Genomic DNA, 13,513 nt, shown 5'->3' on the forward strand with positions numbered 1-13,513 from the left:
TACACTCTTATTCTGCTGTCACTTCTGTTTTCATTTTCCAGTCTGCATATTGCTTTTCTTTAGTGCAATGACACTCTTGAGTCTCTTTCATATTTCTCACCACTGACATGTTTCAGGTGGGAAGAATAAGCTTAACGGCTCTTACTTGGGAAGATCTTCATAACAAGGGATAAAGTCTATATCTTCATCGTCATCACCTCCAATGCCGCGTGACGCAAAGGACCTCCGTCATATTCCACAACTTGTGTCTCTCACGAGCTTCATCTTCCACAAATCTTCAGTCAGCTTCAGCTTCCCTTCTGAGATTTCTCACCCAAGTCGTTCTGGGTCTATGAATATTGTACATCTGTACCAATTCAACTCTGAAAATATCACGGACGTTATCCAAGAAACTGTGGAATAATTATGTTACATAAACTTCAGTGAAACTTCTTTTTTAAACATGAATACATGTGCAACTTGTGGCAATGCTGTCCAGTCAGGCATAAACAAATCTATACCATTATTCACTTCAAAAATACAAGTTGAGAGAAATTAAGAGTTTTGTGAATATATCGCGAAAATGTCGCAGACTCGGTGAATTGGTTTGACAATCCGAGGGAATCAATGAGAAGCTGTTACGTGTTTGTTGACCAATGGCTCTCAAAGGTCTTGACCTCGTTTCTCTCTCCCTTACAGCGCAAGATGTCATAACACGAACAAAAGCTATCAAGCGTCGAGGTTTTATGCTTTGTGATGTTCACAAGGGTCTCATATACATGCATTTATATATATATATATATATATATATATATATATATATATATATATATATATATATATATATATATATATATATATATATATATATATATATATGTGTGTGTGTGTGTGTGTGTGTGTGTGTGTGTGTATAACTGTAGTTTCCAACTTATTCTATATACTTTTAACCATACTGCGTTTGAAATCTACGCACATTGCATCCATTTTAATTATTATAAGAGTAGCCTAAACTTACTGCATATATGTGCCACAATTATTACAAGCCTACGTCGACACCATAATTATTCTCACCTCTGCAGGTGATATATTTAACTAATATAAAACCAATCATCCTGAAATTTTGCCAGTTTCATCTCTTATGCTCTTTCATGCAATTTTCTTGTATTTAATGCTTTGCTATTACACACAACACTTCCTTTAAGGACTAAATCTACTAGTTTAATAATGCATGCAGTCTACTCCAAATTATAAAGAGGTTCACATGTCGTCTGCATTACTCCCACAAAATATTCTCATTTTATGGGAAGCTTGATTTGCTCTATTTGATATTCCTCGCCAGCGCTGCGGAAGGGAGAGGAAGAGAGAAAGTCTGCCTGATTGGATTTATTCAAAATATTGGCAGCCCAACGCGGCATGCGAAACTAGATTATCTTGCAACGAGTTTGTATCTCCGAAAAAATAAATAAATCAGGGAGGGGCGAATATTCATTTCATTCATTTACAAGCCCATTGCACCGTCGGTCGGAGATTTTAAGTTTGTTAAAATCAAAGATGTCTAGGAGATCCTGCAGAGGCTGTATGGGGTTTGAATTCCACGAGTTTTTTTCTTTGATCTTATTTATGTTTTATTCATTAGTCTTCCTTTTCTTTTTTAGTTTTGTTTCTCAACTCTTGTCTGAGTAATGGATGAGAGTGTAATGATTGTACATGAATATAAGATATAATCGTCAACGTGTAAACAGCATCTTCGTTTTGAATTAGGGGTTATTAGATTATTATGCTCCTAAAGAGTTCCCTGATTTTATTATTGCCTAAAAGTAATCAAATATATTCTGGTTTGATCTCATTTTCACTAGCATTCTTAAATTCACTAACCCCTTCCTCTCTTGCATCATTCAGCTCTGCCTCTATTTTATCCTCCACATTCAACACATGAACCAGACACTCTCTTCAGACATCTTTTTATTAGGGTCTTTTTTTTCCTAGGCACATTTGTTTTTTAACCTTTTTCTCCATTTACTTCGTCATAAGACGAATTCTTCCTCTTATCTGTGCATAAATTAATATATGAATGAACCAGAGGTACGAACTAAGAAGGCAAAAGCTGTGGAACCAGATCAATAGTGCTAATCTTATATGTAACCACGGGCTTTGCAAATGTGAGCCCAGTCCTCCACAGTGAGATACGAACGCAAATCATTGTTATTATTCTTATTCAATTAAATGAAAGTAAAGTATAAAAACTATCAGAAGCGTAAATTCTAGATACTTATTGAAATTTATTCAGCAACTCTTCTCTATTAATATTCACTAACTACTCTGATTTCACGGAAAGAGACTTAGAAAATTTAACTGTATATGAATGACTGTTTGAGAAATGCTATGTCTTTAAAACTTGAGTAAAATTCTTTGTGCACTTTACACGAGCTTCAATACACGGGTCTAAGTACCAGCGCACTGCAGATACAGAAAAGTATTCAAGGAAGAAGAAAAATAAAAAGTAGGGAAAAATAGGAAATAAATCATATTCAACAAGGAAGGAAACGCGTAGGAGGATTCAGAGATAAAAAAAGGCATGTACGATAAATGTCTAGCCGTCTAGCCAGAAAGTTAAATAGTTGGAGATAAACGACTGACTCACATCATCAACAACTTTGAGGACAAAGTGGAGTGAAAAACTCTACGGTCACTGATACCCAGATTTAAGTTACTCGAGCCCTTGCTTGCGTAGAGGCGGGTCTTTATCGGAATAATAAGTTTTAAAATGTTATAAAATATTGTTAATTTAGTAAAAAAATCTCTTGCTAAATGATTGTAACTGAAAAAATTCTGTATTATTTCAAGAACAAAAGAAATGCAAAGCTCAGCTACTTTAAACTGTCAATGTCAATCAAACAAGGTCACTTCAACCATAGTAAATACAAACGGCAGATAACAGATGGATGGCCGAGTTTTATTGTCGTGACTAACCTAGTTTATGAGCAGGATACGTAATGCACGATCATAGCTCCGTCTTATGCGTCCTATTGTTTGTTTGGCGGATTATGAACTGATTATCTAAACGAACGTATTCAAGGCTTTGCAATACCGATATGAGAGATTATTATATACAAAATTTTGTCCATGGGTATAAAATTAATTAAAACCACACTGAAGTGTCCTGAAAAAAGTTAGTTTTTAAAACATGTTTAGTATAAGCTAATCGACGTATCAACATAGAGATGAAGACTTTTTTGAGAAATACTACTAAACTTATATGAAAAAATGAAAGGTTTAAATGAGATTCGGCCTAAGATATTTCACTGAATTTTGTTAGAGCAATCCAAACGTCCTTTATTATCGTTCCCTAGCATTCAACTATAGAAGGAGCATCAAAGGCCACCAATGAAACTGCATCAGATGTCATCTCAAGATTTAGCAAGTACACTGACACTGAATTGGAGACATATTTAAAAAATAAGGTCGAGCACGCTGTTATTGATGGTAACATGACGTTGCAGTGTTGAATTTTTGAAAATTTCCCTATTAAGCAAAACAATATTCAAAGAATATTATCAAAAGATTTGATGAGATGCCAACATCTTCTTAAACAAAGCAAGCAGAGAAACTTCTGCTTAAACCGCTTTAATAACATTAATAACGTCAATAACATAAAGTTAGATATACTCCCTTGAATCTGATACCTCTCAGTAATGTTAACCCCGCATTTTGCCTAAAGGCACATATTTCTTTTAGACGAGAGAGAACAGCTATGTATATCCAGAAGCTTCCCTCGTGGAAAGAAGATGAGGGAGAGCATAAGCCTTAATCCATCCAGGAAGTAAATTCTGGCAGGGATCCACGAAGGTGGACGCTGACCTAAACACTTTCCATCATCATAAATCTGCTAAGACTAAGAGAGATAGTTCAACTTGAACGATGATGGGATTTTTTTAAGGCACGGAAATAGTTCAAGAAGAGTGACGGTAGTTCGGAAGTATTTGGTTCTCTTTTGGTGATATCAAGCTGGTCTATTAACGGAATTCTAATCACAACGAATGCGTTATGGGGGGAAGGGGAATGTTCGTGTATCATCAGAAATAGATTTAATTATGTACTCATAAACACACAGACACACACACACACACACACACACACACACACACACACACACACACACACACATATATATATATATATATATATATATATATATATATATATATATATATATATATGTGTGTGTGTGTGTGTGTGTGTGTGTGTGTGTGTTTGCGTGTGTGAGTTTGTTTGCGCGTATGGGTTTGAGTGTGTAAAATATGAAAGAAATGCGATAAACGTGACGACCGTTCTTTAATTATGGAAAAAAAAGGTGTTTAAAAAGGTAAAAGTTGTGAAACAGGAATGTGCTATTGAGGCAAATTTTCATCTTAGCTGACAAATATGGCTGAAAAATGAGAATGGTAGAAATATGCCGATGATGTGATGAACAGCACTGACCACTTTTGATCGGATCTGGTTATAGAGAGAGAATCAGAGGAGGCAGGTTGGTTAAAAACATGAATAATTACGAGATTCTGGGAAGAGGGGACGAGACTGAGAGGTATTAATACCACGATGCATAGGAGTAAAAATAAAGAGATATAATTCTTACTGTGGCATCGGTGTATTTTTTTTTTATAAATCTTTAGTGTGACTGTATAACAAGGCTATGGGGTATATACTTTTCACAGACATATATACACAAATGCAAAAGTTCCTCTTACTATATTTACAAATATCATATGTATAAACAACTATGGATCTTTTAACAATAAAAAAATAACACGACACAAGTTTTTCGTTTACAAGAGTTCAGATATAATTATTTCTATTATACCTGAAAACATCTTTTAGCATTTAGTCATTCAATATTACAAGTTCTACATATCGCCCTACATTTGTGAACAAAGATGTTTCTGGCGTTCAACATAGTCTACAGTTAAGCCCAAAGGTCAATGATAAGAGAAGTGACACAAAAATGATAAAATATTACAAAACTTAACAACAACGTATGTAAATGATACGCAAGAATGTCCTGAAATCGATGAGTGAAGAAGTAAGAATTAAATTTTAAAAACTGATGTTAAATAACCAATGATAATTCGCAAAACTTTAACAAAATAAGAAATTGTTATAAAAAATAAATCATAAAAAAATTTAAAAGATCCTTTGCTTCAATTTTTCTTTAAGAATTGCAATCAACAATGAATTCGCAAGAAGGAACAGTTTTCAGATCATTCATAGTCCACCCTTCGACAATGAGAGAAACGCTGGAAGATTGCAGACAATAATAACAAGAATGAAATAAACGGAAATCAATTCCAGATTTAATTTCTCATTCGGAAATGATTCATTATCTTCAAAGAGAATCCTTTTATATGTCAGTATTCTTAAGTCGCTTACAAACTTTTGACTCTTTCCTGGCCGTAATACTATCAAACTAAATGCAAACTTGACTTTCTTTATGTTTAATATCATTAAAGCTTTCATATTATTCCAGGTGTTTTTATGATCGTATGACAAAATATTACTCCAGTGTTCATACTATGACCAACATTGATTACCAATATACCATTAAAGTTGCTATGACTTACGTTCGTATGGGTTACATATTTAGTTGATAAAGCATCACCTTCCTCGCGAAATCTACTGTAAAAATGTCCCCGAGCGTCAAAATTCTACAAAAATATATCACACACATGCTCATGAAGTGGGAGTAGTTTTTGAATTGACTAAGAAATGTAAAATACAGCACTTGCCAATCCTCTTTTACCATTAATTACTTTTTTCAGTGCTCCTAAAATACTACCGGATGATCAGGTTGCAACGGGAAGAGTACACTAGACAATAATAAGAACTCTTGATGTACATTCACAAAAATAAAAATAGATTCAAATGGAGCCTTTGAGTTACTCAAGTACCTAACAAGAAATGTAAAATGAGATGAGGGATTTGACCCCAAGAACTGATACGTTGTTGGCTGAAAAATGAACAGTCACATGAAACACGTTCAGTCGTAAGTTTCGTTGGGGTTATTCATCAAATACACTTATTCTCAATGGAGGAACATTATATAATGTCAAGTTTTCTTAAAAAATTGTCGAAATCCTCGAATTTGCGATATGTTCTAATGTATCGCTGTTCCTACTGATTCACGTCACTAGAGCGCACTAGTAGCTTCGACTATTTGCAGTTTTGTTTGTCTGCTGACTGTTTATTCCTGAATGTCAAGAATCTTGCTTAATCATTATTCTGAGTTCGCTGTTCTGCTCATCTGGGAGCGCACCGCTGGCTTTGAATGAAATTCTAATCTAAAAGTATCGTATAGATGTGTGTCTGGATTGTTAGACTTCATAATGCTGCGAATATTTAAAACCCTACTGCAGTTGTTTCTGTTAACATCAATGGGATAGACAATACAGCAAAATGGAGTTTTAAAAGTCATAATGGTATTATAAACCCTGTTTTGCTCATTTTTATTACCATAAGGATATAGTCCATTGTATGCAGGGAAAACCATGTATTTTAAACGATATCTTAATCACTCATACACAGAGCATAACAAAAAGAGAAAACAACAAAAGGGAAGAGCTGAATGCTGAAATATGTCTAGGAGCGAGGTTCTTGTATCAAGCGAGGAGGCTATTGTTTACCTACCGAATTCTCGGTACATCCCAATAAGGGTTAGACACAATGGAGAGACAACACTAAATGTTAATTCCCCCTCCTCCAGACGTATCTCAGTCAACATTGCAATATGAGTCACGGATGATGATGCGGAACTCGTCGTCTCCCGTTACCGGGCCTGGCCCTGCTTCTCATACTGAAGATCCAACGGGTGGGGGATGATAGGCACCCACTGGCATCTTTCTTTTTTTGTATTCTTTTATATGCATCTAAGTTTTCTTTCTTTGTCATTCTCGATTGCCTCATCTTATAGTGATTAATTTTACTGTGTTTTCTCTTTTGTTTTTATAACTCTAATCACTTACTATGTTGTATTCTTAAAGTGGAAGATGAACCTGACCTTCTATGAAAGATATCTTTCAAGTATTGAGAGTTGCGTCAAGCACTTTCTGGTGCATCGGTTGGCTTTCTCTTTCTTCGAAATCTACATTGTCCAAATTGGAAATTTTATGGTCGTTGTAGAATGAACGATCTCACGATACACATTCAACAGTGAACGAAATACACAACATATTCCCTTTTGTGTTGACGCATCTGAACAACAAGGCATCACGGTACCTGTAGAATAAACAGACCCACTTTTCTTCAGTTGACATGTTTTCAAAACTAGCTTCACCGGATATCTGTAGTACTCGCTTAAAAGTACTGTAAGACGAAGAAAAAAATCTCACGACTGTCATATCTATGTAAAATTTGACGCTACTTATTAAGAAAGAACTTTAATACCTAACCATTTTTATAATTCTTCTTTCCCTCGTTTACTTTCATCATTTATTTGTCAGGTTATCCAACTGTTCTTCAGCAAATTAATAACTTAAAGAGCTGTAAACGTCTTAGGAGATTTTTTATATTTGCACTCAATCCACACTGTTTATCTTGTACTTCGCTCTGAGACAATGATAACCATTCCAAAGAATAAATTTTTCTATAAACTGCTAGTAATGTTTTGTTCCGTTCGGCGGCTACCTATTAATGGGAAAGGTTCCTTGAACACGATTCAATTCTGAATATCATCAATAATGTACGTATCTATTAATTTCCATTTACTTTTTTACACCCTACAACCTGATAAGTCGTCAACAAGAATGACACTACTCTTCAAAAGGTAATGTCGCCTTTTGAATTTGTGTTACTCTTTGTGTCGCCTTTGAATAAATTCTTTACGAAAACTCGCCTCTGGAAGTTTTTCCTGTGAAATGGCATAAAACAGCAACCTTATAATTTATATACAACGAAATATCATATACCTCAGCTTCTAAAATGACCATAAAGTCAAAAAGCCTTCAGAATTATCGAGATAAATTTTCGAATGAATTTGCATGTTGATAAATTTAAGCATAAATCTCGGCAAAATCTTTTTCCCCTGGAAAAACCCACATGATTTGTGTCTTTCATTACACGAGAGTCGTTTTCCAATAATGAGACTTGCACTTCCTCAATGAACTAATACCAACCAGAGGACGTTCATTAAGTTCACAGTTGCTCGAAAGGAAAAGTAAAGTAAACTCTTTTTTAAGGCCTTGAAGAACAAATGAACTTCTCGGGGATTTTGGCAATAATGACAGACTTAGGGCGAAGTGTTTTTTTTTTCTTGATTTTATCCTTTTTACTTCTCTAAACTAGATAAATGTATCGTTCTTATTTTACAAAGGAAAATATTTACGAAACGTGAAAGCATTATGATAACTTAAGAGTAAAATAAATTACATATTATTTACTAAACTCTTTTAAGTTTTACCAACCACGTCAGACATTTATATAGACTCAGTTTTTTTAATAGAAATGTTTCTGACCTACCTACATTAAACTACCTATCACTGAATGTTTCAATATTCTTTAAGATTAAATATTTACATCGGTAATTAACACTCAGAATGTACCTACAACTAAATACCACAAATAGGTTAATAGGATTTTGAAATTACTGTTCCACTGAATTGTGTAAATTTCATTCAAACTGAGTGGAGAAATTCACAAACACGTTTGGGCTATCTGACAACCTCTGGAGAAATAAAGCTGACGTTTCGCAGGTCCCGTGGCCATTTATGAATGCATCTAAACTGTTGTGAGAGACAACGGTGGCAAAAGATCTACTGAAATCTACTTTCAATTTACTGTGGTCTGTTTTCCTTCACTCTCAAAGCGGATTACGTCATACCCGCATTAGCGGGGAATCCTCGGTCGAATCTTTCCCTGTACAGGAAAATGGACGGGCGTAATGGTGGAATAGGCGTGAGGGTTGCAACCTCATCTTTGTGAGAAATGCATAAAAGAAAAAATCTTTGGAACCTTAAGGTGAGATCGTATGCATAGGTATCATGGACTCTTACAGACATTTATACATATGTACAAGTAATATTAACTGGGAGTTGCTCGAATAAAATTATCATTCCTAGGTACTGCATGCAGGATTGTTTATTACTGAAGGTTCTTGTACAAAAGCTCAATTAATTAATCACAATAACTAAAAATAATGTTTGATGAAATTTCTCTGAATCTCACGCTTTTCCCTAAAGACATTTTATATTAGAATAGATAAATCAATATTTATTATGAAACCGAATAATAATAATAATAATAATAATAATAATAATAATAATAATAATAATAATAAATATACAGAGACAGGAGAATGAAAAGCAGAAAAGAGGAATGGCACAACAAACCAATGCACGGATAGTACATGAGACGGACTAAGGAACTGGCTAGCAATGAAACATTGCAATGGCTACAGAGGGGGAGAACTCAAGAAGGAAACAGAAGGAATGGTAACAGCGGCACAAGATCAGGTCCTAAGAACAAGATATGTCTGGAGAACATTAGATGGAAATAACATCTCATCCACACGCAGGAAGTGCAATATGAAAGACGAGACCATAAACCACATATCAAGCGAATGCCCGGCGGTTGCAGAGAACCAGTACAAAAAGAGGCATGATTCAGTAGCAAAAGCCCTCCACTGGAGCCTGTGCAAGAAACACCAGCTAGCTTGCAGTAATAAGTGGTACGAACATCAACCTGAGGGAGTGATAGAAAACGATCAGGCAAAGATCCTCTGGGACTATGGTATCAGAACAGGTAGGGAGATACGTGCCAACAGACAAGACTTGACGCTCATTGACAAAAGCAAGAAGAAAGTATCACTCATTGATGTCGCAATACCATGGAAAACCAGAGTAGATGAGAAAGAACGAGAAAAAATTGACAAGTATCAAGACCTGAAAATAGAAATAAGAAGGATGTGGGATATGCCAGTGGGAATTGTACCCATAATCATAGGAACACTAGGCACAGTCCCAAGATCCCTGAAAAAGAATCTGGGAAAACTAGAAGCCGAAGTAGCTCCAGGACTCATGCAGAAGAGTATGCTGTTAGAAATTGCGCACATAGTGAGAAAAAGAGGCAGGATGCAACCCGGAACCCCACACTATAAAAACCACCCAGTCCAATAAGATGACTGTGATAGACCAAAAAATAAATAAATAAATAAATAAAAATAAATATTATTATTATTATTCATAGAAAAGAATGGCAGTGTGTATGCCGTTTAGCTTATAATAAAAGCCTTCTAAACTTACGCATGAGTTTCTTCGTTTCAAAAGGTAAATTACTATAATTATGATTCAGCTGCTGAAACGAAGAAACTTATTATTATTATTATTATTAACAAGCATAGAGGTCGCAGTACCGTGAGACTCAGAGTGGAGAATTGAATTGTGAAGGCTACTGGCTATGCCAGTGGAGGTAGTGCCCATAATCATCGGAACAATAGGCACGATACCAAAATCTCTGAAGAGAAACCTAGAAAAACTGGAAGTCGAATTAGCCCCGGGACTCATGCAGAAGAGCGTGCTCATGGAAACAGCACGGGTAGTACGGAAAGTGATGATGTGACCCGGAACTCCACTCTCTAAAACATCAGTCTGGATAGACTGTGATGAACAAAAACCAAAATAATAATAATAATAATAATAATAATAATAATAATAATAATAATAATAATAATAATCATCATCATCATCATCATTATTATTATCATTATTATTATTATCATTATTATTATTTGAAGGGGGTAGACCCTCTTTTAAACAGGCTCTGTTGGGAATAACGGCAACAGCAGTGGAACTGATTTTATACAAAGTCTTTTCAATTCTTATTCCTCTCCTTTCTTCAATGTTAATATCTCTTAAAAGTTGGCCATGTTCATAAAATGGATAAGGGACAGCCAGGATCCAGAACTCCTGCCTTTCCCTTATCCACATTATGAACGTAGGCCAACTTTTAACAGATGTTAGCATGGAAGTAAAGAGAGTAATAAGAATTGAAAAAGACTTCGTATAAAATCAATTCAGCTGATGCTGCCATTCTTTTAAACCGAACCTATCATAGATAGTGACAGACTGAGGGTGCAAAAAAGCAAATCATCGCAAGAGGGATTTGAAGAAAGTATAAATGGAAGACTCTCTGATTATAAGGTGCAAGGGAGAGGAGGAAACGAGTTCAGGAATATTTTTCTGCTACACACACTACTTCCTCTACTATTATTACTACAACTGCTGTGGTTATTATAGTTATGATAACAGCATTCATAATAATGAAAAACCTTATGCTTAACAACAGAAGTTCGCAAACCATCCTCACAGCCTTGTCTTGTGCATGGCACGTCTGCTAAGAAAGAATAAGACGCCGAACAGACACACAGCCACGCAACAGACATGGTTTTAGAAGTTCCAAAATAAAGGCATTGTGGAAGCAAGACCGACTCTCCTTTAAATTTCCCCGACTGTCCTCGTCGTTAAATTGTTTTCACTTTCTCTTCTCCTGAATTTCTTCCAAAACAGAACCATCAAGTTTTCCAAGAAGTCTTCTTTTCCTTCTTCTTCTCCTTCTTCTTTGCAAAGCCAGATATCGGTATGCTCTCTCATTTCCAAAGGGACAAACTCCAGTCCTACCAACTTCGGAGCTGAGGCTTGGAACGAAGTTACTTTTTAACTGCTTCGTTCGGCTTAACTGTTGTTTAATATCTTTTTTTTTGAGACATATTATAATTATTCGGTGATGGCTGTGAAAAAATATGATTTGGCTTACTATGTTGGTGTTTTCTGGGTCATATTGTGGATGAAATCATTCTACGTTAACTTTTACTAATGGATGACTTTACTTTTCAATGGTGTGAACTGTAAATGTAGTTACACAGGTAATCTCAAATAATTAAAGAAGCTCGTTATTTTATTTGTGTGTGGGTAAACCTTTTATAAGTACAATACTAACAGTTTGATCTTTCATCACCAGAATAATAGATAATTCTCTATACTTCACTTTTACAATTAATTTCTCGCAATATATCAATTCTCTTTCGATATACAATTCTTGTACTTCACACTACTCATTTCTAAAATGTCTCTCTAAGTAACTTCCGTTACATAAAAGGCCAGCAGCGTTAACTCTTAAGACAAGACTTTGTTTACAAACAATTCTTTTGTATGTTTCTACTTCTGCTTGCACCGTGTTTGGTGTTTAAGATCTGTAGAAGCTTCTGGAGTAAAACCAAGAGCGAAAGGATACAAGAACTCTGGAGTGTTCATTATTTCCAGTGTATTTAACACGCTTACTCTTTTTTTTTTTATCACAGTAAGGCTTTTCACTCAGTCTTAACACCTCCAGAAATTAAGCTACATTTAAATTCCTATGCTTAAATATAATCCATATATATATATATATATATATATATATATATATATATATATATATATATATATATATATATATATATATATATATATATATATATATATATATATATACACACACATATATATATACACACACACACACACACACACACATATATATATATATATATATATATATATATATATATATATATATATATATATATATATATATATATATATATATATATATATATATATATTTAAACACATATATGTATACATATACATTGGCACAAATGCAAAGTGTTAATCTTGGGTATGTAAGTTTATACACACTTCAAGTCTACATACACAATTTTCTGTGTGGGCGGGAGATAGAGCCAGGAGAAGCAATTGTGTGACTAACAGGGTAAACGTGGTGGACCAACACAAGGGGAAGGATCAAAAGTATAACTTCAGCTTTATTGCGGCATTTCCGCAAAATGAATAAAATCAAATCAAACACGAAAAAAAAATTCAATTTTTTCATCCTTTCAGCGGAAGCTTTGGGTGAGAAAGGATAGGCGAGGGCGTTCGATGCAATTCAGATTTTGGCATGAATGATGCAGATTGGCTTTTACGAAGAGCGTTTCCAGCTGAATGCATTAACCACCGCTCCACTCCCTCTCGGTTAAAAGATGTGTCTTATATTTCGGCTGGATAACAGAGTCTGGCCGGTCCGTTCCTGCTGTACTAGTCTCCTTTCACGATATACTAGGGAGAACTCTCCATTACAAAAGTTAAGTCCAGTCTTCCCGCTGAAAATTGTCGTTAATATGTTCATTGTCTTCACCTATCCATTTTTTTTGTCATATTTTTTATTACGATTTTTTGTTAGTATATAGACCTCATTTCACGGTGCTTCTTATATATGCAAAAAGCAAAGATTCTCATCGTTGGTTCGTGATCCATGTCCAGTCTTTCAAGTTGTCCAAAGACAATTTAGGCTACACAATGGGAAACTATGATAATGCTTTTATAATCATATAATACAGCAACAGCGGGAATAGGAATCATGAGCATTAACGAAGCTGATAAGCCAGTAATCGTTACAATTTCGATTCCATTTCCCTTATTACGTAATGCGGCTTCAGTGACCTTCATTACCA

This window comes from Macrobrachium rosenbergii, chromosome 4 (genome assembly GCF_040412425.1).
Source record: "Macrobrachium rosenbergii isolate ZJJX-2024 chromosome 4, ASM4041242v1, whole genome shotgun sequence".
Taxonomy (NCBI): Eukaryota; Metazoa; Arthropoda; class Malacostraca; order Decapoda; family Palaemonidae; genus Macrobrachium; species Macrobrachium rosenbergii.